Below are 27059 nucleotides of genomic sequence, written 5' to 3' on the forward strand. Positions count from 1 at the left end.
GTATATGGGCCACCTAATGGTAAGTGGTCAGCAATGCCCATAGGCATTAGCATTGTAAGAAATGTTAGTCATCGCTTACATCGCCAATGCGCCACCAACCTTGGTAACTAAGATGTTATGTCCCTTGTGCCTGTAATTACACTGGCTTACTCACCCTTCAAACCGGAACACAACAATACCAAGTACTGCTGTTTTGCGGTAGAATATCTGATGAGTGAGTGGTACCTACCCAGGCGAGCTTGCACAAAGCCCCACCAGTAACTGAATATAACAGACTTAAAACTGAGTCCATTCAAAATACTAACACTGCTCTTAATAAAAGTCGCTGATTCCTAACGTATTTAAATATTGAAATTGTCACATCATACTAATTACTAATTAACAAACAAACAAAAATTAGCCATTGTTGAGTACTTTATACGTATTAATGAAAAGTTTTTGTTTCTGATTTCAAGTTTATTTTTAACAATCTCGTTGTTATAGGAACTTAAGAAGTAGCCAATTTACAAAGGCGAGAAGATCAATGGTTAGTATACGTTGATTTAGACTGAAGGTCATTGGTCAAACATCCTTGATCCACCACACTGCTCCAATGCGGGTTGCATTGGAGCAGTGTGATTAAATAAGCTTTAAAAACCCTCAAATGTTGCTTGATTTGCTTATAAGAATTTACATTTAATAATAATAATATATATAATAATAATTTCATTGGACACTTTTCACACACGGCTATCCCAAATTAAGCTTGTACAGAGCTTGTACTATGGAAACCAGACAACTGATATACTACGTATACTATTTTTCTTTTTTTAATACATACTTATATAGATAATTACACCCAGACTCAGGACAAACAGACACGTTCATGCACATAAATATCTGTCCTGGGTGGGAATCGAACCCACAACCTTCGGCGTGAACGGCAAGCATCCACCGACCACGCCAACTGGCTCGTCAAATACAACTATCGTCAAAAACATATACATAATTCATGTCTATTTTTTCCTCTTATAACTCTTAATAATTATTTCAATCCAATTTTGTTAAGTATTACACTCAACACAAATACATGAAAATAAAACTTGTACCAACTGAATGTTTTTATCTGAAAAATATTCATAACGATGTCAGGGTCTGTATTCCAATAGTATTTAGTAACAAAATGAGCCATCCATTATAAAATAGCAAAAGTGCAGTCTCTCGTGAAATAACTCATTGCGATTTAAATATTTTATGTAAATAACTTATATTAATATATTTTAATGAAAGCACTGTATTCGCTGCAGTTTTATTTTTATATATTTTATTTTAATTGTGTTATTTTCATTTACCTCTATAATTATATAACAATTTAAGTTGAATGTAGTGCCATTATTACTTATAAGCGGTACATCCTTGCAGTAAGTGTATCACACGCAATGAATGTCATGTTATTTTTGACTATTTTGTAATTTACAAAATAAAATATACTAAAACTAATAAAATCACTATTCTTTTTTCTTATTCTCGTATTTGTAATTTTATAACTAATCAAATAAGCCCAAGCTGGATGACTTTACTAGAAGTTATTGAAGAGTTTTACCCCAGGGGGATAAACGGGTAAGTGGGATTCTTTTCCACTAAAACATAATATGTGATAGCCGTCTTCGGCACGGTTTAGAATGGCTACGGCATATGTTGATACAATGCATCTGCTGCCCTTCCTTTTCTGTGTTCCACTTGTGGCTCGGTGGAGCTCTTCTCGAGTGGTAAAGGTGAACTCGCGAGTACAAGGTACCCTAATTCCTATTTTAGATAAATCCTTCAAACCAAGTACAATAATATAAGAATATTAAGCGAAATAATATCCGAGGAGTGGATTTTAACTCAAACTTTGTACTAAATATTACTTATGCTAAAAATTGGCTGTCAATTACATATATAAATTTATAATATGGCATAATAAGCTAATAATAAAAGTTGCCTTTATCAATATTTAATACGAAGCAGTACAAAAGTGTCGAAACAGGTCACGTCGATACTGTAATCCATTTAGCTTAAGGACATTAATTGAATAGAAAAGTAGATTAGCCGAAAGACGTTATAATGTCCAGTCATCATCGCCCTTCCTACTTTTTGAATTCATATAACCAATAATTCTCTTGAATATTTTATTTATAGTTTGTGACAGCTAGATACATATAATGTTTAACTGATTATTACCAAACCGCCAATCTTCTTATGTTTTCTTTTTTTTATCGCCAGAAAAACGCATTACGCCTTTCCCCCACGTGAAGTTGGGGGGTATGTGGGACCCGCTAGTGTTCAAGACGCCTATTGCACCCTGAACATCGGAATACCTACTAAAAAACCAGTGGTACCATCTCCATCTTCTCCGTCTACGGGATGGCTTACGCATGGTACCACCTACACAGACCTCTTTTTCTAGAGGGGTTTCTGGAGTACAGAGTCCACCCCCCCCTAGCTCCAAGACTTACGGTTAAGGGAAAAGGTGAGCATAGCGTTGGCGCCTTCTCCCCGGTCTCCTTCAGGAAACCATCACGCTCTCGCTTCGCGGCCTCCTTCCGCGTCATAACACTCTCGCAGAAAGATACCATCCCCATCCAGCAACTCTCGCTGTCGAGTCGAGTGACGCTCTTGTGCCTGCATCAGTACTATTGTACTGATGGAATGAAATTGATATGAGGGAAGAAGACATTTATATATATTATAATACTATTATAGTTGAATATAATTTTAATATTAACAAAATGTTCATATTAACAAATTTGTAGTATCTTACTTAAGAGCTCAGGTGAGTAAATGTTTATTCTATTAATGAATTCGATATATTATTTTTACGTACGACATTTTATAAATTATGTACTGTAAGCACAATGATATCATTTAAGCTATACTAAATAAGCTATGTGATTTGATGTGAACCTATTTTTTCATAGATTAAATCTTTCGTGAATATTCGTATACCCGGCTCTCGTGTGTTTCATTTCACGAAATTCATCTGTTGAAGATAAAAATAATAACAAGTTACTATAGTTTATTTTTTCAACAAAGTGAGGCCAATATCAAATAAATATTAAATAAAAAACAAATTTAGTATCTAATATTTAAATTTGAAATAAAAGTGTATGAAAGGTAAGTATTACATGCAATACCTCTCGAAGCTCTCATACGATACTTCACAATACAATTGGCGCAGTGGGTATAATATTTTTATCGTCGAAGCTCGTTGCTTCAATTTACGGTAGTCACCCACATTTGTATAGACACAATTCTATTTTGTTTTTATTTCACTAATACCAAGTATTCTATGTATTAATGGAATTATTAATTAGTCGATCTGGAAAAAGAGAAACAGCTAATGATTAAAAGGAAAGTTGTTTATCATAACAAGAATGACGTCATATTTATTGTACTTCCTCATGGTGTTTCTTTTTTTAAATAATTAAACTCATGAATATTAGTATTTTGTTGCTTACCAGGGCTTAAATCCTGTTCTTCTTCTTCTAATATAATCTTCGAATATGATTCTCGTGTTCCAACTACTACCATTGAAGTTATTATATCAAAAATTGGCAGTTGTTAGTTTATATAATTCATTTTCATACAGTCGTCTCATTTAAAAAAAAAACAAAATGATTGAAATTAATGGATTTTATGACACTGAATTAGAAAACGATTCCTCGATTTCAATTTTCGTGTAAAAATAAATCATTAAGTATTTCTTATCCGCTAGTAATATACTCAACGCCAACCAATATATTCAACGCTATACACACCGATTGCTTGACTTCCGGACGTCGTTTCTTCCAGCCCGATTTGTCAACGTCACGGCTCATATTTTATCAACCGGGACAATGGTAACTACATTTTGATATCCCTGTAGTTTTGAGGAGTTTGATCGATTGCTAGCTGTATTAAGTCGGTCGTTCGTTCCAGTGTGGTCGCCTGCTGCCTTTATATAAGAATCGTTATTAATAGTGTCCTTTATGCAATTTTTTGTTCAGTTGATTTACGGCCAGTATCATTATCATAGTTAACCAATATTTTTGGAAAAAAACGTTATTTTTTGCAAAAATATAATACGAAAATATCATATTCGTTGAAACACCTATCTGTTAAAATAGAAATTTTTTTTTCAACTTATGTATGCGTATTGCCAAGCATTTACAATCTCAATCACAATAGTTTTTGTGTAGAATATGATTCTAATTTTGCTGTTTCGTAAATATTCATATCTTATATGGTAATTTAACTACATTGCCAAAATGATTGTAACTATATAAAAAATACTTATAATATTTTCACTGTTATCTCCCCCTGTTTATTTTTATCTTCATTGTTAAAAGGTGGCCAAGACAAAGAAATACAAAATTTTCTTCGACTTCTTAATTATGTGTATATTTAAAATTAACTTTTTTAAATGTGGGTAATGTTAACAATCAATATAATAGGACTATTCTGTAAAAAAATATTTGAAACTCACCGCTGAATATAATCGTAAAATATTATAAAATTAAACGCGACATTACCTATAACTATGTGCTTAAAGAATACCATTGCTGAAAACGGTGCTATTATTCTCACTAAATTAAATAATAATATTAAACCTCTACTCATAGTCATAAAATAACCTTAAAAAATAAACATAATAACTCCAAATGAAAGTCACATTGGAATGACAAAGTGAGCCACTCAAATATGTACAGTCGCGAAAAAAAAAATGATCCACCAACAAAATGTTTACACGAGCGTATCCCGTCCGTTATCACGCCGGGAAAGTATTTATCACAGCATGAATAGGCCGAGGGACTTTGACAGATCGCTAGCGTCTCGCTTTGTTAAATAAGTCAAGATTTCATCGTTGACGTGGACCTTTTTGTCGTCGCCTCGTGGTCTATTATCCTGACGTTGTTTGTCTCCAGTTCGGCCACTGCTTGTGTTGAGTTTTGAATATAGATAGGCTCGTTCTGTTATATTTTTAGCATTTTTATCAATGTTGAGATGCTATTGTTCTATATATATCTCAGATCTTTATTTTTTGTTTTTGCGTTTTATAATATTTCTGAATTTTAAAGGTATATTGCGTATGTTTTGAATCAACTTCAGAACTAATTCTCGTTATTGAAATTAAGTAAAAGATTTTTTTTGTAATGAATTTACTGAAATGTTTATTTTCATAATCAAATGTAGCCACATGAAAAGTTGTCAGTTTTATATTTAACGTGTAATGTTAAATTAAAATTATTTAAATGACGTCATACAAGATTTATCTTGTTAATTAAAAATGAAGCTTATATTCAGATGAAACTCCAAGAAATATAACAGTGTAAATGGAAATTCTATTCAGTGTTACATTTTAAATAGCTAAATGTCAATTTACTAGCCAAGCTAATCCACTTTCCTTGTAAGCCTCAGTGAACTTCACATAAATCATACGAAAGTCAGGACTCCTCATCAAGCGTTATTGATTCATCGCCCCTGAACTTGGAAATTGGTAGCACTTAAGTTAGCGATTCCAGTAAATTTCGACATTCAATGTTAAATTTCAGAAGAATTTAATCAAATCAATAATATTATAAAGCTAATTGAATTTTTTAAATTACCGTTATATTAATGGTGGAAATGATTGCAAATGGCTTGAGTGAATTAGTTTCACATAGTATTTTTGCAGGTACCTACTCATTTACATTTTTAACTAACATCATAATGTAGTTAACACTTTTTATATTAGTTAAAAAAGATACACAATATCTTAGTAATTTTTGCAAGTTTCGCGAACGAAATAAATAAAGCTCACCTGTTATTATGTGCAAGCCAGTCAATTGCCAATGAACCAATTTTCGATCGACTAAACTAAAATTTAACAACAATTTTGTGCACTTATATATTTTTTAATATTTTAAATATTTACAGAACTAAACTTCAAACCTTCTCAAAATTGAGAGGAGGCCTTAGCCCAGCAGTGGGACATTAACAGGCTGTTACTGTACTGTACTGTTACAGAAGTGTTATATGTTTCTATTATTTTATAATGTACCTTAACGTGACTGCGTGTTTTTATTTGCAGGCAAGATCACAATTGAAATTTTTAGATTACAATTTTATTAACTTTTTGTGTTTTATTTGTTTGTAATTTCTATGCAGTTGTTTGACACTTTTGTTTTTTATTCAATTAATCTTAGTGAGATTCTGGAATACCAGGCTGACCGGGCTAGCCTAGCGTAATTCTTTTAAAGAAATATACAATGATAACTCAGATAATTATATAAAAATCAATAAATAAAGAAAAGTCGTATATACGATCCACAATTGCTCTAATTGGGACCATTGGATACACATACAGCAGATTATCACACAAATTAAGTAAATGAAAAAACGGTTTTGAACCCAAAATCGACAATTAAGGTTCATACGTTCTAAGCACTGGAATATCTCGGGTATTTATTCGCAATTAAATTTTATGAAACTTTTCATTAATTTTAAAATCGTGGTTATAAAATAGATGCTAGATAACTATTTATTGGTCACGAACAATTTCACGATAAAACAAACATCTGTAACGGTTCAGTTCTCAACAACAAAGTTAGAGGCGATTCGCAAAAGGCCACTCGGTCGCATAAATCAAGGTAACAAGTATTAGCGAGGTATTAGCGAAGTTCGACCGGATCGATGACTAGACGCCGGGAACAGCTGTAACTTGTACTGTTGATAACACCGTGATATGTTACTCGGAAACTTCGCACGGTATATTAGATTTAGCCATACATTTAGGTATCGACTGATAAGTTATACTGTATGGTGCTATCGCTTATACGATTTATCAATAGTATAAAACTTGTTTTTTATAGAATAGGCAGAAAGGATAATGGATCACCTAATAATAAGTGATCACCACCGTTCATAGACAATGGCGCAGTTAGAAATATTAACCATTCCTTATATCGCCAATACATAACCAAACTTGGGAAATAAGATTCTTCGTCCCTCGTACTTGTAATTACACTTGCTTAAAAGGCTTACTCGTCCTTCAAACCGGACCACAAAAATACTATACGGTAAAATATATAAAGAGTGGGTGGTACCTACCCAGACGAGCTTGCAAAAGCTTTATAACCATCATGTCACATTAAATCAAATTAAATTTAAACTACGTGTAATCGACTAATAGGAGTGCTAAAAATTAAAATCAAAATGTTCTTATTTCAAATAAGCTCTTACAAGGTTTTTGAATCATCAAGTTAAGTTCGTCAATAATTAATTTTTAATCGATGCGAATTACATATCTTTTTATAATACATATATTCTGATACTACATCTGGTAATAGGTATTAGTAAGTATATAGTAACATGCCTATTCTTATAATGAAGGTATGACAGACCCTTTATTAAATGTTTCTTATTAATTATGGCGTAAATGACGTCTTGATAAGATGAAGACAGTAGGTTATATTTTTTGGAATAAGATGTAATTTCTTCAGTGCACGGTCAGATATATTATTTTGATAATTTTTTTCGTTGTGTACATAAAATCAACCTGTGTTAACTATTTTTGTAATATTATGGATCTCAGTTATGAAACAGAAAATCTGTTTTAAATAGTTTTTATATATATCCTTTTCCCCCAACGTAATCAGATTGGCAATTTTTCAAACTGAAATCTTAATTTAAGTTACGAATCCATTTATACCCTGACGAGTTTCAGAATTCTTCGAAGGCACAACTTAATAAATTAAGTTTTTGCTCAATATATTTGGAGTTCTTAGGCTCATCTGGAACTCGCATTTATTAGTATCTCTATCCATCTTTTTTAAGGTTTCGTCTATTTGGAATTAAAATGAAGGACACTTTATTTTTAGTAAGGTCGTTGAACTACTATAATATAATCATTGACTTGAGTTAATATTCGTTGAACTTAACATAGTTTGTGGCTTCGTATACTTTCGACTTTCTGGCTTTACGGAAAATCATATATTGTTATTAACTTATATTTATAATTGTAAATATTTATCTTTACCTTCTATACTTCCCTTTATATTTTTATTTTATTTTTATGTAAAGATGATAAACAAACTGGCAAATACCACCACCTCATATATTGTACTGCCAACAGCAATGCTTTGTATTGCTATATTCCGGTTTGAAGAGCGTGTAACAACAGGCTTGACTGCGTCGATGGTCTAGTAGCTTGATGTAAGGCCCCAGACCCGGAGGTCCTAGGTTCAATTTCCAGGTCGGGGCAATAAAAAGTTATTGGGTTTTTCTGTCAGCAAATACTCGGTAGCAGCCCGGAGTTTAAAAGTCGGAAGTGTGTACATTCCCGTATCTCAGAAAGCAAGTAAAGTCGTTGGTCCTGCGCCTGAACTCTTTCCGGTCGCTTCGAATTGCCGTTCCATCGGATTATGAGAGTTAGGGAATGGAGAGTGCACCTGTGTTTGCGCACACACTTGTGCACTATAATATCTCCTGCGTAGTTGGCTAATCTCTCTTGAGATTGGCCGCCGTGGCCGAAATCGGTCTGGAGGATATTATTATTATTAACTACAGGCACAAAAGTCATAACACATATTAAACAGACGCAAATAAAAAAAAGACCTATAGTTATAATTATGATAGTTAAAAGGAAAGGAGTTTAATTTACAAGACCCAACGTGTTTTAACAGTATTGCTTCTAGCAATGTGATGTAATTAATTCAAATTAACTTATTACTGATATTAATACTAATAACATTTGCTTTCATTTGTAAGAAAAAAAATGTTTTTTTTATGAGTTATAATCTGATCATATCCTGGAACAACTTCCTCAAATGATATCTCATAATTATTTACTTATGTCACGCCAAAGATTAATATCTAAATTATGTGTTTATTACATAGTTGATATTTTATATGAGTAGTGTTCGCCCGCACGGTGAGAGATGTTGGTATTGGGTAACAAGAATTAGGTTAACAAATAAAAAAGCATGTATGTCCTTGCTCGGGGTTCAAGCTTGCTTCATACCAAATTTCATCAGAATCGATTCAGTATTTAAGCCCTGAAATCGTAACAGACATACAAATTTACTCTCGCATTTATATTATTAGTATATAAATTTACTACTAAAACTATACAGACAGGATAAAATAACTCAGTGGAAATACCTCACCGACATTACTTACTTCTCCATTAAAGTTTATACGCTAACAATGAAACAATAGAAGTTTGAAATAAAAATAAAAACAGAAAAATGATCTTCTATTCGGAAAACAAACTCCATTCACAAAACACAAGAACACGAATTCAAACAAAATGTTAACGTTGAAGGAGTTTTACGCCTTCCGGATGAACCTGCTCTGCCAACAAGCAGATAATGATATGGGCCAAACGAATATAGGCTGTATCGATGGGTATAAAAGTCTATAATCGCATGCTGTATTTAAAAGATGTTTAACAACCATAGTCGTCAATTGTAACTGCAACTAGAAAATAGTACAGATTAATATTACAATAGACACTTCTTTATTTATAAATATTGTAATACTAATGTCACCATTAATGGTTATTGATCGCTTATTTAAAAAAAATGAATCTTCCATTAAGATTAATTAGAAATTTCTTACATAAATTTAAAAAATATATTTTTTATAAGTAATTCGTGTAATATTTTTTTTTTGTATAAACTTGTAAAATGGCGATGCGAAAACGGAGCCTTCTAAATATGGCGTATTTTAATTAAATTTGAAAAAACCTATAGTTTTTTTGTACCAAACACTATTTTTTAAGTAAAATTTAATTGTTTAGGTTTTTAAAACTGTAACTTGAATCAGCCATGATTAAAAATCTCAGTGACAATCAAAAAAATCGTACATTGGAATATTTTTTTCTAGATCAATTATAATTTTTGAAAGGAAATATTACACGGCATTAAAGCTTAGATAAGATTTTTCCTTCTTCCGCTCGTTAGAAAAGGTAAGAAATTACGAAATACCGAATGAAAATACATTTTCCTTATCACAACCATGATTAGCATAATTAAACCTGTTACTTAGGCTTAGGAGAAGAATAATTCTCTTGAAATATATGATACTTCATTTAAATAGATTTTAATATGTTAAATCTGATTTTTTTTACGTATAGATAAGCGATTATGCCATAACTTAACTAATTATTATAACTCTTGTTTAGCTGAAAAAACAATTTTGTTACTTGCGGTTAAATTTTTTTTACTATTACATCTGATATAACACTCATCCGTAACTGAATAAAACACCACATATATTCCACACCTTAATAATATTATAAAATATATCTGATCAGTAATCATAATATCGATTAACAAAACAAAACCTGCGACACTCGAGCACCAATTTCTGCTAATCGAATTTATAATTTCAAACTTTACAAGCAAACACAATCAAGAACTAGTACAATTTAGTTATAAATACAATTATCTGTATCCAATATACTCTGTAACTGTTCTATGGTGGAAGGAGTCAGTTTTCAAAACAAAAGAACAGCAAACAACGCTCGGAAGAGGATGTTTGCGACCGTCGCGTTGACGGTGCTCACGATCTCGTTCGTTGTATCGCAGTATGAGTACTCCATGACCGGAGGTATGCTATCGATCTGTTAACTTATTGACTATATTTGTGCAAATCTAATAAATTATTACGTTTTTTTTGTATTACCTAAATGAAAAAAATTACTAAGCCAAAACACTTAAAATGTATAGCTGAAGGTGTATCGCGTTTTTGGAGATGGTTATAGTATATTAATTATTTATTGTATATGCAGCTGCGTTTCGTAGTTTTATCCGCTTTACAGATAGACGTGACAAGCCTGAATTTCATGTTCTTGTCAGTAAAAATGTGTAAATATAACAAGTATATTTTTGGATTTATTTACGTAGAAAAGTAATTATACATTTTCAAATATATAATCCCAAATATGATGGTATAATATCTCTTTGATATTTAATAAATTTCGGTAAGTTAAATAGCTCAGATCTCAATCCTAAATAATTTTAATAATACATATGTTTTGGGAAAATAAATGTGTTTGCAGTGGCTTTTAACAACATACTGGCCTATCCTGTCTCGGATCAGGCTAGAATGTTATATAGAGTAGTACAAGTAGGATTACGACATAGAATTATTTAATTTTGTTATTTATAGGTTGATTTTGTAAACTGATTTATTATGTTTAGTTATTCCTATAGGGGTGGCATGATCACTTGGTGACCAAACCCCTCTTAAAAAAGACTAAAAAAGAAAAAAAAAGTGTTTGTAGTGAATAGCAACAGGTAGTAGGGCTTTGTGCAAGTTTGTCTGGGTAGCTACCACCCACTCATCAGATACTCTAACGCAAAACAGCAGTACTTGGTATTGTCGTGTTCCAGTTTGAAAGTGAGTGAGCCACTGGCACAAAGCACAAGGGACAAACTTAGTTCTTAAAGTTGGTGGCACATTGGCGATGGTTAACATTTCTTAAATTAACAATGTCTATGGGCGTTGGTGACCACTTACCATCAAGTAGCCCATTTGCTCATTCACCTGCCTATAATATATAAAAAATTAATATTCAAAGATCCCTTCATCACTCTCATCTAGGGTCTGGGCAAATCTGGTTGGTTTCGCTCAGTTTTATGTAGTAAATGATGACGATTGATTTTACTTGTGAGTATATTTTAATAGCGACGATCAATTGTGTAGTTTTCAATTCGAAATGAATATTTGTATTAGTTTCAACTCTCTTTTAGATCTTCCAAGCTACATAAGAAGCGCATTACGTCAAAAGAATCGATTCAAAGCCATCCCTCGTGAAAAGAAACGGACCATTTCTAATCTCACGCTGCAAGAAGTATTCGATAAAATAAAAGACATCACTAGAGCTCTCAATCAACACGCTAAGAAAAACGGATATTTCGTTGATTATAAATTTCGAATCTTAGAGAAAAATTGAAAATGGAACGTCATTCACAATTTTGTTTCTATCTTATTAAAATGTGACATCTAATTTCTTTAAGATTTTTCCTAATACTAAATTATAATATAGAAAAAACTTTTTTATAAGTACTTATAATAATAAAGTGATATAGTTTTTATTTAATAGTCCCTAAAATATATCCCTAATTATCGTACCTGTGCCATACCAGTGAAACTTCAGGCACAAGGGACATAACATCTTAGTTCCCAAGGTTGGTAACGTATTGGCGATGTAAGGAATGGTTAATATTTCTTACAGCGCCAATGCGTACACACGGTAATGAGCACTAACCATTAGGCGGTCCCTTTGCCCATCCGTCTACCTTTATTATAAAAAATATATTGATTACAAACGTTACTTACATAGTAAGTACATAGATATATAATTCTTGAAGTAAAACTTCTTCAGGCACAATGTTTTTTTTATATAGAATATGAAGGCGGACGAGCATATGGGCCACCTGTTGGTAAGTGGTCACCAATGCCCTTAGACATTGGCATTGTAAGAAATGTCAACCATCGCTTACATAGCCAATGTGCCACCAACCTTGGGAACTAAGATTTTATGTCCCTTGTGCCTGTAATTACGGTTATGTTGTGTCCGTTTTGAAGGCTCATTCACCCTTCAAAACGGACACAACATTGTCAAGTACTGCTGTTTTAAAACAAATTCCAAATATAATTCCAATTTTCACGTCTTAAAATATTTGAAATTTATTTCTAACGCATAAAGGTAATTTACAACTGATGCATAATTCACTCATACAAAAAAGAAATACCCATATTGACCCGATTAAATTCCGTAACATGTACAAAATTAATTGTTAGCCCGACAAAAAACAACATCACGGCAAAAACGTGATAAGAAAACACGGTAAGCAAAGAAAATGTAATACAAGATTACCTCCAACACCGAACTGTTTTATTTCATGTGTATAGAACAAACGCGATTTAATTTTACGTTTAGTTATTTTGGCCCTTCAAGAACGATAAATATTGAACCTACAGGGGAACCAATTACGCGGGAAAAGCTGTTTTATTATCATTTGAATTTTTAAATTACTTTTAGCTTATCCGTATTGGAATAAAGATTATGTTACTTAATAAAATTTGTTTTTATTAAATCTGAGTGTTGAGTTAATTATGTAAATGATTTTAATGACTGTGAAAGTTTATTTTAACAGACTATGTTTTGTTTAGATTTTACTTTGAATAGGAGTTACGTAACGAAGATCTGAATGTGAGTAATCGTTGTTTAATAGATATATTTGTCAAATATAATGTAATTTTTTATTCTGTATATTATTTTATTAAGTTTTTAATAGGGTAATGACATAGAAGATATCACCCGATAGCACATGATAGACGATACCCACCGTTAACGAAAAGTCGTAGTTACAACAATCAGGGCAAACAATTAGTTTCTATGTTTGTTTATTTACCTCCGATGTAAAAAGGGGTGTTATAAGTGTAACATATTGTATCTGTGTGTCTTTTGTTTGAAATCAAATGTGATCGATATGATATTTTACTGGTGGTAGAGTTTTGTGCAAGCTCGTCTGGGTAGGTACCACCCACTCATGAGATATTCTACAGCTAAAAACAGCAAGACTTAGTATTGTTGTGTTCCGGTTTGAAGGACTAGTGAGCTAGTGTAATTACAGGCACAAGGGACATAACATTTTAGTTCCCAGGGTTGGTGGGGAATTGGTGATGTAAGCGATGGTTAGCATTTCTTACAATGCCAAAGTCTATGGGCGTTGGTTACCACTTACCATCAGGTGGCCCATATGCTCGTCCGCCTTCCTATTCTATAAAAAAAAGATTCTCAGCTATATATTATGAAGATTTATTTAGGCGTTTGAAGATCACCAGCGCATTTCCTATTTGAAAAATCGTCTTACCGATTGATTTCAATTTGCGGTCACCGGACGCGAATTAAATATTTATCAAGTACTTATAGAAAATTTAATGCTCAAAAAATTATATTTGATTTTTAACTTTTTTCTTTTATAATTCATGTTAATTGAAAACATAGCGAAGGTTTTCCGAATGAATAAACAGATATTGACGTTCCATGCGGGTTGTTTAATAAACGTAACAATACAACACACTCGAGAAAGCAGAACATACAACGTCCTTGCGGGTAAAACGCAGTTTGTTGCAATTCCGAAGTGCTTGTGAAGATTGCATCGTGAATTCACACCATATGCACACTCTACTACTACGAACTATTCCTTGCGCTCTATAAAAGCTAAATATAAACACTTGTAGGTTAATATTAGAGTCGACATGGCTCATTGGTAAGAACGAGTGAATTTTAACCACTTAATTATCATTTGCTCAATTTTTTTTTATAATTCATTTCATTCTTGTTCGTATAGCTTAAAAACGTTGACTGACATCAATTAAGCAGTTTTTTTAATTGAGTTTATTAAAACTTTAGGTACCCACCTGTCCTCGCTTATTGTACCACAGAACGGCACATCTTGTGTTGTTGTGTTCCTGTTTGACGGGTGAGTGAGCCGGTATAATTACAGGAAGAAGGGACCCATCTTACTAAGGTTGGTAGCAGCTTGGCAATGTTATGTAATGCTAATATTTCCAATGTTAAGGGTGTTCACTTAGATGACCCATTCAGCCTACACAATACAAATACATATATAATAATATCCTATAATATCCTGGGACATTTTTCACACACGGCCATCTGATCCCAAATTAAGCTTGTACAAAGCTTGTGCTATGGAAACCAGACAACTGATATACTACATATACTACTTTTCTTTTGTAAATACATACTTATATAGATAATTACACCCAGACTCAGGACAAACAGACATGTTCATGCACACAAATGTCTGTCCTGGGCCCACCCAGGACAGACATCAGGTTTGGTTCGATTCCCAGAATCGAACCCACAACCTTCGGCGTGAAAGGCAAGTGTTCTACCAACCACGCTAACCGGCTTGTCAATATATATATATAATAAATAAAATAAAAAAGTTGTTATTCGTACATAATAAGGCCGAACATAAAATAATTACTATCTTTATAACTTCCCAGCTCACTTGCTTTAGTCTTGTCAAAGACACGATATTAATATGCGTTTTTATTTACTCTTGGTTGTTTGAACATATTTTTTATATATCTCTCAGAGATATACAAATAATTTCTTTCTTCTTCTTCTTCTTTGACTGCCTCGTTGGTCTAATGGCTTGACGTAAGACTGGAGACCCGGCGGAGGTCCTAGGTTCAATTCCCAGGTCGGGCCAATAAAAAGTTATTAAGTTTTTCTGTCAGAAAATTCTCAGTAAAAGCCCGGATTCTGGAAGTTTGTACACTCCCGTGCCTCGGAAAGAACCAAAAGCCGTTGGTCCTGCGCCTGAACTCTTTCCGGTAGTGTCGGATTGGCGTTCCATCTGATTATGAGAGTTAGGGAATAGAGAGTGCACCTTTGTTTGCGCACACACTTCTTCACTTAATATCCTGCGTAGTTGGCTAATCTCTCCTGTGATTGGGCGCAGACATTATTATTATTATTTTCTTTAGTGTTTACATTATAGTATAGAAATAACTATAATACAATTCCATTTCAAGTTATAAACATCCGTCGGTTGTTAAGATGGCAACGATTACACTGATGTATTTTACCTCTTAAAGTTAATTAGACGAAAATATTTCTTAGGGTCTGATGCAGGAATTTCAAATGTAATTAATTTCAGCAATACGTTGCTCAAGAAACCGTAACGGATAATTTTACCCATAACAATTGAGGTATACCGCAACGGATTAATCTGAGATGTAATAGGTATGAAATATCTATATAGAATCAATATAGTATACATACATAATATAACACCCAAAACGTTAATCGACCGACTGTTTCGAACTGGTTTAATCCGGATTATATTTTAGTATTAAATAGCTTTTGCCTGTGGCTTCGGTCGCGCTTAAATATAAAGAAAGGATAAATGATTGATTGGAAGTGTGATTTTAAAGCAAGAATCATGTTATTCTGGTTAGAAAAAAGTAAGATTAAGGGGTTTTTTTATTTTGAGATTGATTATAATTCTTTTAATAAATATATTTGCTAGGTGGTAGGGCTTTGTGCTCGTCTAGGTACCAACAACTCATCAGATATTCTACAGCTAAATAGCAATACTTTTGCGTTCCAGTTTGAAGGATGAGTAAGTCAGTGTAACTACAGGCACAAATGACATAACATCTTCGTTCCCAAGATGAGGAATGGTTAATATTTCTTACATCGCCAATGTCTAAGGACAGTGGTGATCACTTAACGTCAGTAGGCCTATTTGCCCGCCTGGCTACCTATAAAATAAATAATATAACAATAATAATAAATTGTACTTACACCCAAAAACAGTTACACAATTTTCGTTGGCAGTTTCATCTAAGTCTAGCGTTTTTTCATAAGCAACATATATAAAAAACGACGTATGCGGTATTTCCTTTTAGGGCTAAAATTACTAAGTTACTCGCAGAGCTCACTCTGGAGCATGCCACATAAAAACTGTCCATGTGATGACAGTAGAAAACAGATACAGATAGGCAACGGTACTTTTGATTGTCATGGGTAAGCACACTTTAAGAAGGAACTTTCAAATTCGAATGATATATTCTCATGGATATTATTCTTGGAATGAAAACTACCTCTCCTCGAGCACATCCTGAAATAAATCCGTAGGAATTGAGGGTCATGTTGGGGTAAAGCTTCGAGACTATCAATTAAATGGCACATGGCAATAATGGAGTACCTTTTCTTTATACAAACTTCACTAACATATGGAAGTTTAAAAAAAAGTATTACTTGCACCTCCCTAGAAGATATTGACATTAAGACATTGTGTATTTTACATTTCGTTATTTGTACCCAGCGGTATATGAATGAAGTTTTTTAAGCAAAATGTACATACGACCGCTCTAACACTTAAAAAAAAAACTAAAAAAATGCAACTCATTTGGGTGGAATTCCTGAAAACTTTGAAATACATGTATATGAATTTAATCGAAACAAAAAACACAAATAGTAAATTTCAAGCAAATTTACTACTTTTTTCATTTCCATATTAATGTTTCAATCCTATTTCTCCAGTTTGGGGTTGAATTTCTAAAAACGACAAAATACGTATTCATTCTTTATTAATCAGAAGCCTTAATATTAAATATCATTCTTCAACATAAAAAATGATGATATCCCCGTAATAACTTTCAACCCTTATTTTACCCTCTTAGGGGGTAAATTTTTAAAAAACACTGAAATATTTATTTACTTATAACCAGAAGCTTGTATATGAAATATCATGCCTTCTAACTTAACAAATGACGGGTTTCCATACAATCGTTCATCCCTTATTTTCCCCTTTAGGGAATGAAATTTCCAGAAATCCTTCCTTAGTGGACGTGGTACATCTTAAAATGTATCAACTGCCAAAATTTCAATCTAACTCCTGTGGATTCTGTGGCTCTGTGTTGATGAATCAGTCAGGAAAAGTATATATCAGTATAGATAAAACATCAAAAATATGTATGTTTTTATAACTTTTGATAGACACAACCGATTTTGGTGAAATAAAGACTAAACGAAACATCAAAATACATCTTATAATAATTTAGTTATATCAATTTATATATTTTTTACCATTTCCGAGATAAGCCTGGACAAACAGACAGAAAAAAATTCTTTCTTCGTTTTGGTAAATCGCAAAAAATAAATATTAATAAATAAAAAAATAAATAAATCGCAAATAGCCATATTAACTTTAAAGGAGGCAGTTATTTTGAGAAGAAGAAAACAGACAGACACATTTTATTTATATGTATATATATATAATATATATAAAATATATAGAATATAGATAAAGTTTTTGTCCGAAAGCTAGATGTTTTGCTTAACATAAAGTAATGTGTGTGAGCTTTATTTGCAATGGTCGGTCGATACGGTTTTACGCTTTATATATATTGTTTTAAGTTATTAAAATATGTTTATCAAATTCGAGTGAATTGTTTACAGTTCAGGTTGTTTGTGGAATAAATTATCTCTTTGTAAAAAATGTGTATAATAAATATTCAAAAAAACTATTTTTTTTTTTATATGACCCGGGATGGCAAATGACTCTACTCCACCTGATGGTAAGTGGTAGTAGAGTCCAAACGCGACGACGGCCAGTACAGTCGGGAAAAATGTTCTGTACTAGCCGTCCCCGCCTTGCCGGCCCGCAAGATGCCTCTTCACGCCTCGTTTGAAGGAACTCGGGTTGTAAGAGGAGGGAACATGTGAGCTGGTAAGGAATTCCATTCTTTGGTAGTGCGACAAAGAAAGGAGTTGCCAAATTTCTTTGTGCGCGATGGAATTGATGTCACAGTTAGGCGGTGACATCGATTTATTTATACATTTATCAACATCGCCTTTATTTGGCTTTAATTATTATTTCCTCGTTGTACCTATAATATTATATTTAATACATACTTAAATATATATAGAATATATGTCGTTATATCATATTATATCTTTCTTCGTCGTATATTTTAAGAACCTTTGCTAAGGTCTAAGGTGCCTGTATGTGATTCCACTTTTTTTATATTATAGGTAGGCGAGTAGATGGGCTATCTGATGGTAAGTGGTCACCAAAGCCCTAAGACATTGGCATTTTAAGAAATGTTAACCAACGTTGTAATTACACTGGCTCACTTACCCTTCTAACTGTAACACAACAATATCTGTTGAGTTGGTGCGACCCAGACGAGCTCGCACAAAGCCCTACTACCAGTCAGCGACAGTGTCCTCTCTTGTAACATTTGTTGTTATGATTTATTTATTTTAATAATATATAAAAGTCATTTATGAATGTATGTTAGCATAAAAATGTGAACATACAAGTTTATATAAGTTAAATAACTATGATATAAATCAGCTGAAATACCGCATGAAGAGATACAAATCGTCGCCATATCTACGAACTTATCGGAAACCGCGAAACATTTAACTGGAAGTTTCTTGTATTACTTGTAACTGGTAAATCATAACACTTCTAACAGTATTGTTATAGAACTCGTAAATTAACTATTTACTTCCTCCGTTGCTGAAGTCTCGTTTGAATATGAAAAAATCCCAGCTGTACTTTTAAAATCGAAACCACACTAAAAGATTCCGTAGAGAATTTTAAATTGATCCAAAATTATATTGATAAATAAAAAAACAAATATTGTTTTTGTGTGTTTAACAAGTAAAAAATCCATGCCGGCTTCTAACTTTATCGACTAAATATATTGACTGTTAGCTGGAAACATGATACCTCATAGTTCCTCCGTAAAAGTCCACCTTTACACTCCGATCAATGAACATATTGAAACAAAATTATAAGAAAATATTCGGCTTATGAGATCACTTTATCGATTATAATTTCTATATTCATATGAACATTTTGATTTCAATTTTTCTTCTTTTACTAATTCTTAATAACGCGACACAAGTAACCATCATTAAATTGGAAACTATATTGTTAAGCTTGAGCGATTTGGAAATCTAGAAATCTGGAATCCGAAATATGGCCATATATTAGAATTCCGTTAAAGCTTTAATGGCTTTGGATACGTTTTCATAGGAAACTGCATATTCTCTCTCAACTATGTGTAACGTGTTTTATATACTTTGAATGATCAATTTCATCTGAAGCTGAGTTCTTGGTATCGAAAATTAATAAACAAATTCATTAAAAAAATTGACATAGACCACGTGACAAATTATTTTGAACTCTTTTGTTACATTGTTATTGATGGGACAACATGAGGACAAAAGTTACAAAAATTTTTGTTACTTTCGTCCTCATATGTCTCTTTAAAGAATAATATGTACTATTTAAAAGAATACATAAGCAAAAACAAATCTTTACTCAGCTTAAGTGTTATATAATGACGTAGTTGGTAGATACTTGCCTTTCACGCCGAAGGTTGTGGGTTCGATTGTCACCCAGAACAGACATTCCAGTCTATAAGGTTTCAGATTCTGGGCTCGTAGTTTCAAGCTTAGGATCAATAAAACTTTATTAGATTCTATTAAGAAATTCTCAGTAGCCTGGAATTTGAGTTTGCATTTCCGCTCCTGAAACCACCTTTGAAAGGCCGTAAAGCCTTTGGTCGTGCGCCTGATTCGGTCTGATTATGGTTTGATCTGATTATATAGAAAGAGGGCTTGTGGAGTACTCTTGTGTTTGTGCACAAATGTGTGCACACAATACAAAACCCGAACAAGTACCCCTGAATCTCCTACTTGGCGATAGAAAACGTCGTAAGGAAATCTGCTTATATATCCGTTGAAAATCTATCACTTGTGTATTGTGTAAAGGGGAGAAGGTCTTAGCTTAGACGTAGGACATTTACAGGCGGTTCAATTTATTCAATTAATCATTCATAAACGAAGAAGCTTCAAAATAAAAATCAAGATTCAATCTTTTTCATGATCAAAAGGCATATAATGAATAAATAAAAAGCAAATGGTTTAGAATTTTCTAGAGGAAATGTTATTTCAATCTGTTAGTTAAAGATATAAAATATATACGTTCTCAAATAATACTACGTCCAATTTTATTTGCGCAAAGTTGAGTTCACAAAATCCAGTATACACCAAACTAGCGACAACTCGCTTCGTGTATTTTCAATTGATACTAACAGTGTCCCAAATTCTAGTTAGAAACTATTGCAACTATAAATTCATTTATGAACATTTGGTAAATATTTAGTTTATGAAATTTACTGTTATTTACTTTCTCTTGTACTTATACACATATTTTTTTGTAATATTTATTAATAATTGACGAAATTTAATTTTGTTAATATATATAAAATTATGTTGTCGAAGCCGAGGTACTTTGTATAATTTGTTCGTCAGACATGGTCAGTGTGCACGTGCGGCACGTTCAAGTGTTCTCAATACAATTATTTCGAACCCCTGACTGACTGATTCACGATAAGTCATGTTACTGTCAAAGCGTCTTATGTGACTGTCAGTAATGCCATTAGACATACAAGAGTCAAAACTAAGACTATATTTAATTACTATTATTTATTTTCTAACATATATAATATATGCATGTGTGTATTTGAGATGATGGTGATTTGTACACATTTTCTATGGTATATAAATATATATATACTATAATAATATATACACTTGGTGGTAGGGTTTTGTGCAAGCCCGTCTGGGCAACCACTCTTCACATATTCAATCGACAAACATCGCCATCCGGAAAATTCGGTTGAACTTAGGTTTGCCGACAGGAAGTATTTAAATAGGTTACGAATTGAGAATAAGATTACATATGAAAATAATATTTTATTTTGTACGATAGATATCAATTAACGTTATTTATAAATCCGTCAGCACAATCTCGGCTGACGCCTACAGAGTTTATAAAAAGATGTGTGAATTTTGTGATACAATTAAAATAAATAAAATATTTTTAATGAAAAATAAGGACAATAGAATCTTTACACAAAAGTTTACAATTTCTACTTTACTATTTCTACCAACCCGCATTGGAGCAGCGTGGTGGAATAAGCTCCAAACCTTCTCCTCAAAAGGGAGAGGAGGCCTTAGCCCAGCAGTGGGACATTAACAGGCTGTTACTGTACAAAAGTTTACAAATGAGATAAAAAAGTGTTCTGACTGGAAAGGGCCAACTATAATTATTATAAAAGATGTAGAGAGAATCGAAAATAAAGACGATAGGAGAGTTATTTTAGATGACTTCCACCTATTACCTACAAGCGGTCATGCTGGTATTAGACGCATTTTCAATAGTATTAAAAAATATTACTTCTGGCTGGGACTCGAAAAAGATGTTATTTTGTAAAAAAATGTCCAAAATGTCAACAACAAAAATATACGGCATTTGTTAAAGAACCAATGACCAGTGCTACGTCTCATACTACCTTTGAAAAAATATATTTGTATTTAATGGGACCCTTCGATAGGGATTCTTGTAACCATTTGTGTATCCTAACACTTCAATGTGAGCTGTCAAAATATGTATGCGCGTTCCCTTTGGTTACTAAAACATCAGAAGAAGTCGCACGGGTGTTCGTGAACAATTTTATTCTACAGCACGGCGTCCCAAGGGAGTTGTTGTAGTTGCTACCGATAGAGGCGCGGAATTTATGTCCGACATCTTTCAAGAGGTATTTAAAATTCTTAATATCTCTAAGTCAAATTCAACAGCATATCACCACGAAAGTATCGGGGCGCTAGAGAACTTACACAAAAGTTTAGGGGCATTTTTAAGAATACAAACAGAAAATAAACCCGATTCATGGAGCACTTGGCTCCCATTTTGGTGTTTTGCATATAACACGACGGTACATACTTCAACTAAATTTACGCCATTCGAACTTGTTTATGGAAAGATATGTAATTTGCCAAGTAATGACGAAAACTGTAGAGCCAGTATACAATTATGATAACTATCCCATCGAGCTCAAGTATCGATTACAAGTGTCACAAACACTTCTGTTTGTGAGAGAAATAATTTAATCAAAAGTAAGTTACAGAGGAAAGAAAAATATGATCACCACACAAGCCCTACTAAATATAAACAAGGTGATACATTATTAATTAAAAATGAAACTGGTAATAAGCTCACAAACCTTTACACGGAACCTTACAAGGTACTCCGAGTTTTGTTACCAAAAGTGGAGGTAAATATAAACGGTAAATTAGATTTAGTTCATAAGAATCGTACGAAATTGTACTGTGACTAATTATGTATAATCTATATTATGTAAACATCGATAGTTTTAGATCTTGTACCTCTAAGCTAATGTTTATTAAACTTATTCTAATATAACTTCTATATTGCACTACATACTCGTATGTATAAGTAGAAAAGTAGGTGCTTATGATGTCATTTAATTTTAGATTGTAGATGCTAATGAGTTACGAATATCGAGTTACTAGCTCGATTATTGTTTATGAAACAAGCAATCACTGTTTACATAACTGTATAACGATATTTAATACATGTTTAAAAATTAATTTTAAGCTTTTAAATTTATTCTTAAGTAAAAAAAAAAATTTTTTTGTCCTTATTTTGCCGGGGGAGGTGTGATCTAGTAGATATGTATGCTTGTGCGCGTGCTTATAATAATGTGTAATGGACTAAATATACTCAGTATTCGATCATCATTACAGATGTTTTATTGTGTCTAAGTCCCATCCTTATAGTAGCATTGTGTATTATAGGCACTAGGGACATAACTACTTAGTTACCAAGTTTGGTGGCGTAATGACGATGCAAAGAACGGTTAATTTATTTTACAGCGACCGCCTATAAAATATATATATATATATATTTTATATATATAATATCCGTACATAAAATATTGTAATTTAACAAAAAAATGTATATAATACTATGAAGTGTAGTGTCTCTTTCGGGTTCTTCGGTTATTCTCTGAAGAATCGTTACTCTAAACTAAAGTAAAGGAATGTACACTAGTAAACCATATAAAGTAATACAACATGAATGAACATACAATGTGTGTGATCAAACGATTCTACAATGTTTCTATCTTAAAAATCAGCAAAAAAATGTTGTCCCAAACTCAAGCCATTGTCGTTCAATACAAAGAAGAAAATCACACGACACGACATCGCTAAACACTTTTCAACTCAAGTCGATAGATGGCGTTAATCGTTCGCAATATTCAATTTTAAGCATCTCAGCTTATGAAACAATATTCTAAATTGAATAATTTTAAATAAAGTTACATAATCAAAATGAAGTCGTTTTAATGAGGTAATCAATATTACACAATCGAGCTAATCAAAAGAATAACTTTTTTATAGAATAGGTAGGCTGACGAGCATATGGAACGCCTGATGGTAAGTAAGTGGTCACCAATGCCCATAGACATTGGCATTGTAAGAAATGTTAACCAATGCGCCACCAACCTTGGGAACTAAGATGTTATGTTCCTTGTAATCACCACTGGCTCACTTACCCTTCAAACGGGAGCACAACCGTTCTAAGTACGGCTGTTTGCGGTAGAATATATGATGAGTGGGTGGTACCTATCCAGACGAGCTTGCACAAAGCTCTACCACCAGTAAAAATATTGAAGTCGTTTACCTGTTTGCGTAGAATGAAAATAAGAAAAAACATAAATAACTAAATTAAAATAAATATCAGCACCAAAAGCAATCATAGTGACGACATATATATATGGTATTTTTTATTATTCAAACCATCACGTTGTGTTCTATTTTCTTGAACAAGTTTTTTTTTACGTCCTCTTCGATAAGATTACATTGTTTCAACGCATTTTATCTCCCACAGGACGCAAGTATATAAATGGAATATGAATAAAATAATTCAATTATAAAAAATGTTATCCAATTTTATGAATGCGCTTGTTTGTTTTCGTAGATTTTGCCTGTGTTTTTGTTCTCTATGTAACTAATACATTATTAAAAATAGGTAGGCAGAATGGCAATTGGGAAACCTGATGGTAAGTGGTTAGATATTGGTACTGTAAATTAACTGTAATTCTATTAAGCACTCTTACATCGCCAATGCACCATCAATCTTGGAAACTAAAATGTCCTGTTACTTGTGCGTGTAGTAATTTTTGTTCAGCATTGTAAAAAGAAATGTTTGTTCGTAATAAGGCAAAACGTTGATTCGAACTTATATAGTACAAGTTAAACCGGGAAATTATTGTCTTGCTGGTGTACGATAACTTAAGCGGTATGCGGTAGAAATTAGTATTTAGCCACTCCTAGTAGAGAGTTACTGCCAAGTGATTACTTTAAAAGATTTAATTTGAGTAATTATATTTGTCAGTAGTAGACTTCGAAACTGACCGGTCAACTTCGAACACATTTACAACATCAAATTTTATATATAAGATATTGAATATATGATTTGGAATTTAAAAAATAAAAACAAAAACAAAATAAAAATAAAAATCTCTCGACAAACTTTTTTCACTATGGATTATTTATTAGTGTCCCAAAATGAACGCAACTTTTTACTTGAAAACACGTTGTTGTATTCTATAACGCTCCAGTTTATTAACCCTAAACTCTCAGCTGCCAAATTATTCTATTTTCAGGGCTGCCAACAATATACTACAAAAATGGCGGTAAATTCAAATCTTGCGTTAATTTTGGGACTGCCTTTTATAAGCAGTACGACCAACTTCGCTCACCATTTTAATTCTGTTACTCTCATGTCATTTGTTTTTAATATGTTCTGATTTTAAAGTTGTTTTAATTTAATTGATGTTTTTATGTTTTTTCTATAAAAATATAACATAATAATTTTATAACAATAATAAGTAAAATGATACATCATTTAATGATAGATAAAAAATTAAGAGCAAAGATCTTGAATACAAAACAATTGTCTTAATAATAATAAAGTGTCAAATGCATGATAAATATCTTCAATAAAATTCTTAATACACTAAAGTTCGTTTTAGCTATTAATTAGCTTCTCTAACTTTTCCTTGAGTTACTTAAGCAATAAACGCTCGTAAAGGAAACTAATTGCATTGACTCGGAAACAGTGATGACGTAATTCAAACTTTATTTCCTTCGAATAAAATTTAAAATTAATTGTAAATTTTCATGTTTTATTAAGGGATAAGAAGTGAACATGTAATTGACTGTGTCGGTATACTTATGTTTTTGACAACAGAACGAGGCTGCCCTCATAAAATTGTCACGTACAGAAAGATCGTAAATACCCCTCGGGTCTAGTCGCACCCTTACTCGAAAACAATGGTGATCCACAAAAGAGTACAGACAAAAACAAAATGAAAACGAAAAGCCTAAAATTTTTCTTCAGTCTCGTAAATAAATCATGAAATTCATAATTGAAATAACTTTATAGTATTTTATAAACATTCGATTGAGTTTAAGTAATTTTATAATATGATCAATTTATAATGTAGCGATAGCATAAAACTATTGTATTTTTTTTATTACTAGTAGGAAGACAGACGAGCAAAAGCACTAAAAATTTAATTGAAAATGTAAGAGCTTTATATTGCCAGTAAACGAACTATAACGTAACAATAAGATTCCATACTAAAGGAAAGTAATTGATTTTAGTGTAGACCATTTTACACTGGCTGCCCAAAATACAGCAATATTAAGCGCTTTAACAGCTGGTTAGGTGACATTCACACAATTAAGCGTACACTGTTCCATACAAGATATTTGTTTATCATTGTTAACTACGTCATAGTTTTGCCTACCAAGCTACTGCTTAAATACTCAAATTGGGGTAAATTATTTTTATGAAGACATGACATTACATAAAATCTAAGTGAGATCAATATAATAACTTTAGAGTATTTTTAAATTACGTTGAGCGTTTGCATATGTATGAGTATGAGTGTGTGTATAATATGACGTGTCTAAATGTGTGTATGACCGTAACATTGGCATGTAAAATATTAACGACCATATTGTACAATTAGCAAGGGATCGAAGATGCTCTTAAATTATAACTGGTATATAATTCTACAATTCGTAAAGAGGCATAAATCGACTTCAAAATAACCAAATAATATTTAATACGTGGTTATCTTTCTTTTTATAACATCAACAATTAGTTTTTCTATACCGGCTAAACAAGCTTCGCAATTATATGATTATAAGGGTCTAAAAAAATACTTGTATTTAAAGAGAAATATACATGTTATGTATATATGTTATGTATGCATTTTCTTAACCAGCTGCCTTTGCAGGCTTACGAACAACAACGAATTAAATTTTCATCACAAACGGCTTAGCAATTCACTCCCGAACATACAAAGAAAAATAATTATATTTTTATTGCAAACGATATTAAAAACACGTATTTTTAAATACACATAATATAAACGTCATTCGAAGCTAGTGGAAAATCTTAGCAAACTTGAAATGAAGTCAACAACGGGTCAAAACCGAGAGAGGTCGCAACGCTAAACTTGCCATTGTTTGCGATATAATTGAAAAGTTCCGGAATAAAATAATAGCTCAGGTATTTTCAACATAAAAGCATATTCCGCTTTTAGATTGAATTTCT

The 27059-nt window shown here is 32.4% G+C and overlaps 1 protein-coding gene across 1 annotated transcript in view; it reads left to right on the forward strand.

Moving 5' to 3' along the window:
- The first annotated feature begins 1950 nt into the window (after positions 1 to 1950).
- LOC126773077 (putative cysteine proteinase CG12163) overlaps positions 1951 to 27059 on the forward strand; it is a 328371-nt gene continuing 303262 nt past the window's right edge. Inside the window, exon 1 of the mRNA XM_050493722.1 lies at positions 1951 to 1958. The gene's annotated coding sequence lies outside the window, so the exon portion shown is untranslated. The remainder of the gene's footprint in view (positions 1959 to 27059) is intronic.

Source organism: Nymphalis io, chromosome 13, assembly GCF_905147045.1.
Source record: "Nymphalis io chromosome 13, ilAglIoxx1.1, whole genome shotgun sequence".
In the NCBI taxonomy this organism is placed as follows: domain Eukaryota; kingdom Metazoa; phylum Arthropoda; class Insecta; order Lepidoptera; family Nymphalidae; genus Nymphalis; species Nymphalis io.